The sequence below is a fragment of the Poecilia reticulata genome, linkage group LG22 (assembly GCF_000633615.1).
Source record: "Poecilia reticulata strain Guanapo linkage group LG22, Guppy_female_1.0+MT, whole genome shotgun sequence".
Lineage (NCBI taxonomy): Eukaryota > Metazoa > Chordata > Actinopteri > Cyprinodontiformes > Poeciliidae > Poecilia > Poecilia reticulata.
In genome coordinates this window covers 4,899,614-4,906,075 of record NC_024352.1, presented here as the reverse complement: position 1 = coordinate 4,906,075, position 6,462 = coordinate 4,899,614, and positions in this window count along the sequence as shown.

The following is a 6,462-nucleotide window of genomic DNA, read 5'->3' as shown; positions in this document are numbered from 1 at the left end:
TATATTATTCCTGGTATTAATATATATTTGATCAATTCCAGTTTCTTCTATAAGTATTTAAAATGTTTTCTTTCTCATCTTCCGATATTTGTGGACTTCATTAAATATTCATGTTAGGAGCAGGGAGAAAACATAATATCAATGTGTGAGCAAACAGCACCGATAAAGCAAAACTTTATTTTAATATGAAGAGGATCACAGAGTTTACATTTTAAGCTTGCTATTAACACAGCTAGCATGACAAAAACAACAGCCTCCAATGTGTATATCGTGGAAAATGTAGATCAATACCTTAAAACTTTTATTTCCAAAATTCTACCAACATTTCCAAATCCGGCATGTTTAATGATGGACAAGGGTTGAACGCTCAAAAGACTAAAACAGAACAACTGAATTTACCCTTCTTGTTATCTTGTTAAAGTGTAACCAACACTCCAAATCAATGTTTTTTGATGATAAACTATGTAACTGGCTTATTTAAGTTGCCATCAAACACACCCATCTACCTGGGGGTGATAATCCTCATAGTCCAAAGTGCATCCTGGAAATAGTATAACCCTCAATCCATTTCAAGTTGGTGCTCAGCCAAACCAGTCATTTAACCAGGATGGCCCCTCAACTAATTAGTGATATTCATAAATTGATGAAGATTCACTTTGTTCCGAGCTCTTTTCTAGAAAACCCAAGGGTAAGGCATGAGGCTTCATAGAATAAAAAGGAAAAGAAGACTGTCTGGCTTGATTCTATTCTGGTAGACTCACATCAGCCTCCATTACAACCTGTGCCTGACCTCAGAGAAATAAGAAAATGTGAGCTGCTTCAGGGTGCAGCAGGTGACAATCAATTTTCATCACTTGGTCAGAGACTGAGCAATGAATATCACCATGAGACTGCTTGAGAGGATAATCCTCCACCTGGGTTGAATACCAGCTTAAGCTCACATGAGGCTTTGCTGAGGCGAAGGGTGACGGCGTGGTAGAGCTGAGTGCTGCAACGTTTCCACACACATCTAAAAGTCATGAGTGTATTTCCACACATTCTACCACAACCTCACTAGAACCCAAACAATCAGTTCCCATTACTATTACATATGCCAGGGCTTTCCTCCGTTCATCAACATGTTCGTTTTGGTCGATTAGAGACTGTACACAACTCGAATCCACCTAAGGGTGCTTTAACACCAGCTCTGTTTTATCCACTTCAACCAAGCTCAAGTTCATTTGCCTTGAAAGTCCGGTTTGTTTGGGGAGGAGTGAATACGTAGTCGGACTCGAGCAAGAAACTAAACTCTGGTCCACCTAAAATCTTATATTTGGTTGATTTGAACTTTGGTGCAGTCTCAAGAAGATGAGAGACCGCTCCAAAAGCAGGAAGTGAACTACAGTACAGAGTATTCTGGTTAAATCAAACAAAACAAACACGCGAGTCCAGCGCTAGCAGGAAAAATGTCTCGTGGTCCTTTAGTTAAGACAAAAGAGAAATTCTACAACTGTCAAAATCCTCCATGCAAGAAGGCTTGAGTGACATCCTTACAATGCAACTGCCTTTCATTAGAGGATTGCTTCTTCAGAGATGCTTAGGCTTTCCATACTACCAACATCCCCTCAGTGATGTTTGAGGTACGCCTAAGGATCAGTAAGAGTCCACATAGCAGCTGTTTCCAGATCTCTGAAGGAAGTGGAAAGGGGAGGTTGCTTGAATCAGCGGAGTATTAAACAGGAGTGACGATTTGAGGAGTGGGTGAAGTTGGATGTTGTCTTTTGTAGCACAGTCACTGGTTTCCTCAAGAAAACAGAACATTTCCTGGGTATATAATATAAAACTACGAGAGGTGATGGAAGTCTGAGGAACCCAGGGTCTGTGCCCCTACCTCTCCTTTCAGTAGGGACAGCAGGTCGACCATTCCCTGTAATCTCAAAGATCCTTGAGAATGCTCTTGCTTATTTGGCAGATGACTTCCCCTCGAGATCCACGTGACCCTGACTTGGTGAGGTACAGAATAAAGAGAGCGCGGCTTTGTAAGAGTGCTGCTCATTTTGTACACGTGCCTCTCAGTGAAGCTTTGTGGTGTCGTGGGTGGTTATTAGTTTACTCATGTGTGTTTGAGGCTTAAAAGGCGCATTGAAGGAATAATGCCCTCCAGAGCAGGCAGGTGTCAAGGGATCTGAATGAGTCCAAACTGCCCGACTAGGGTAATAAGTGTCTTCCTTGCTGGAATAATGCTTGAGCCTAAAAATGACTGGAATGATTCACACTTGCCATCACGGTCCGCTGGGTTCCCACTCACCGCAGCGTGAAAATATAGGCTGCAGCAGCACAGTGAGGGATGTGATGGTTTCGCTCTGTTGTGAGGAATGGAAAAGGCCTCACACAGAGCACAGCAGAATCTGGCTGCTGGAGTTACCCCTGGAGAAATTAGCATATAATGTTCTTAAATTATAATTCATAATGTTACTTTAAAGGCTTGTTAGCAGCATGGTTGTCTGTTCGGAGAACAAATGACCCCACAGAGAGAGTAGAGAGGTTTGAAAGACTTTATACCGCAGACAGTCTGGTAGTGATGGAGCAGAGAAATGTTCCGATTGGGGAAAGACATGGTCTTGATTTACCTCCTAAATTGTTTTACATCGAGTGTGTTTACAGAAGTTGACAGGATGTCAGATTTTTGGGCTATGTTTCTGGAAATGTAGATCATAATGCAGAAGCAACCCAACATATACTGATTGAAAGTCTATCTATTCTAGAAGTTATGACCTGATAAAAGACACACGTGTATCAACTTGTGTAGCTTGTTTTGGGCTTAAATTATCCAAAGCAAGCTACACAAGCTGTTTGCTTGTAATTAGTGTGTGTCCATCACGGGTCACCTTAATCGAATATTTCTGTCTTTGACTGGTTTTCTTAAATGGTAATGGAAAAATCTGAAGGTCATCTATGCCTTCAGATTTAATCTTTACAAATTACAGACATTTTCAACTTTATGTGCAGAGAATAGCCAGGAAAGATTCCCTCGAGAGCATCATCTCACACCTGGACTCCGTACTCGATGTTTCTTGCCATCCGGAAATTTCTCTGGACAGATGTTAGTTTATTGTCTTTGCCGCCATTTTGGTCATTTTAGATGACTTTATGTTTATTTAGTTGATTCAGTCTTGGGCTGCACGATACATCGTCACTATTAAAGGTATCGGTATCAGTCATTTAACATATCAGAATCGGTCAAACAGATAAAACTGGGCCGATTCTAGCAACCGATATTTATTTCTCTCACCTCTCTGAGCTTTAAAAGTCTAGTTGTTCATAGTAATATTAGTGTCTATATTGTTTTGTTTGTTATTAAACTCAATCTACCCATCATGTCAAAATCCACATAAGACTACACTAAAGTTTGTGGTTGTTATGTGACAAAGTTGAAGGGTTGTGACTGCTCCTGCATTCAGCTGCCCGACGCGTTCTGAGGTGATCTTTAGAATTTGGTTATGGTGCAAAGTCAGAAATTGTGGCTTAATTAAGGTTTTATCACATTATGTTTCTGTGGCTGCCATTGCAGTGAAAGAAAAGAACTGTTTAATAATGAATGAGTCATGAATGCATAATGGCGTAATGGGAACGCCAGAGCGCATAAAAAGATTTTGACATTATTTAAATCGACGTGTTTTAGTTCAACACAGACAATAGAATCTGAATTTAAATTTATTTTTTACTGATTTGTTTCAAAAATACAAAAAAAAAAACTAATCGGAAATACAAATCAGACTCCTAGAAAAAAAAGAAATTAAGCTTTATTATCCTCTTCTCATTATGTCACCTTTCTTAATTATTTAAATGCCACATAAAACAGACACTCTGTGTTTCTAAATTTTTCATTTTCAGTGTTACACAAGTGAAGATTTGTAGGAACACCAAGCAAAGTTTAAATCTCTTGCAATAGAGCGAGTACAAAGAGTTCCCTCTTATTATTTACAAATCTTATTGCTCGTTTTTAACAATATGTATTATGGTTGTGGGTTTCTGAATAAGAGTTTCCCCATATATACAAAATGTTAACTTATCTGTGGTCCAGTCTTTTATTTTATTTTTTTACCCAAAACTGCAATAGTTTTTAATAATTAAATTTTTACATGTCTCATTTGAGGTGTCCAGCTGACTTTGAGGTTCAGTATTACATTATGTGTTCTTTTAATTTTTGTACTATCGATATTTATATGTATATTCATATCCACAGGTATTCTTGAGTTTTAAAATATCACAAATTAAATGTTGCTGATGACATTTATTCATGTCATCTGCATGCAAGATTAATTTCAGCCTGCTACAATGCCTTACATATGTTGTACATAAATAGTTTGGAGCCAAACACTCATCCCTGTGGAACATCACAAGTGCCATTTGTACATATTACTGCCTATTTATAACTTTTTCACTAAGTTCAACAGCTCCCAGTTTTATACTGTTAAGGAAGAATTTTTATATTACTGGTAAATTTAGCAAAACTCTGGCTCTGATACTTCCTTTTGATCCCGGGTTTTCTCGCGTGGCCACGTGCGGGGACAAAAACACAACAATGCGTGTTGACGTCACAGAATTACAGGATTTAATCCAATCAGAAGAAAATATAAGATAGTACAGGAAACTAAAGAAAGACAGATACAAACATTGTTACCTGAGACAAGAAGACAAAGAAATATCAAGGACGTCCTTGGAGAAAGAGCTGGTGCAGAAGTAAAATAAATCAGCTTTTTTTTTAATTGTTTTCCTTGTGCACAAACTTTTATACCTGTAGGTGTGTTTACCTCTTTAATGTATTCAAATAAGGCGTATCTCTACTTGACCAATTGGAAGGCATCTCTGGCCCTTTTAAATTTTAGAAAAAGTCCCGCAGTTTGGTCGCAAGATCAAACACCTTTTGTTAAATAAGGTGTAAGCAGACTCTCCGAATTCATGGTGGTTTATGGCTTTCACAGATCAGTGTGAAAAGCTAGAACTTCCTACTGATTGTTTCCCAACAGACAAAGAGCAGATCAGAAGATCTTGGCAAACAATCTGCTTTAACTACAGTAAAATATATCAATAGGTCAGAATATGTTATAATTTTAAAACTATAATTATGGTATTTCAATCAAGTCATGATAAATTCTAAAACTAACTTATTTTAAATTTACTTTCTTAACACTATCCGGCCTCCCGTGGCTCTACAGCCATCTGGGCAAAGAGAAACAGATGCAGGAACCTCACAGGTAGCTGTGAAATTCTGGTTTCTCTTCTGCTCTGCCAGGAACAAACCTTTAATACTTTATTTTTAATTCAATGTAAAGTTCTCCAAAAACCCAATTTGTTATTCTGCACTCAGCATCTCCAAAGTTTAGTTCTGATATCAAACCAAAAGCAATAGATAATAAACAGAAAATAATGAAGTACAATTCCTGTTTCTAATTAGGAATTAGAAACAAATAAGAATTAAGACATTCATTCACCATAAACCTAAGTATTTTCTAATACTAAACAAATCATTTTCATGTGATTCTAATATAGTCAGAAATAATACAATTTCAAATACATTCATCATTAACTAAATTAATTCTAAAACAAGATAATAGAATTTTTAGTCAAAACATGTTATTAATAACTAAGAAAAATGTCTTACAAATTAAATGTTAGTGATTTAAAACATTTTATGTTATATTCAGTTTTTGCACCATGTCAGATGTTAGTTCTGGAAGATTTCTCATCCTGGTTACGTGAACCGACCAAAGTTCCCTTTCTCAGAGTAATTCAAGTTATAATGTCCTCCACCTTCCTGCATATGTTAATTTATGACCTCCTGTCTTTAATGATAAGACCCCAGGGGTCTGAGCCAAAATTCTCCTGCAGATTCTCTTAAATACTTCGGGTTTTAAATCACTCACACAAACCTGTTCAAACTTAAGAAATTCGTTCTAAAAGGTTTAAACTGTGTTAAACACTCAAAATAATAATTTTTCTCAACAATACCAAACTATATCATTTAATTTTTAATAGCAAATGTTATTCTTTCAAACAAGTATTTCTCTGGGGTATTTTTTATYTGTGGCCTCTTTATGAACTGTTCCTCTTAATTTGAATTATTCTGTCAACTATTTAGAGCAAAGTGTCATATGCAGTCTCAGTGTAAGTTTCACAATTTTGTGCCTTTTGTTTCAGTTCACAAAACATTTTTTTTATTTCCTTTTTTATTTCCTTTTGCAATTTTTTTGCACCTTGTTTCTTTTTCAGACAGTTAAGAATCAAAAAAACTTTCACATCGCTCCTTCACCCTATGTTTTCGCATCCACCTGAATAATGTGTAGTTGCTCCACTGTATAAAATCTTATGATTTATACTTCGTTTAATCGACAGTGCCACACCCAGTCTTTTTTGTTCTTTCAACTCAAACTCTGCTCCTTCTTCAACAGGTTTCTGATAAAGCTATTGGGGCTAAATGTT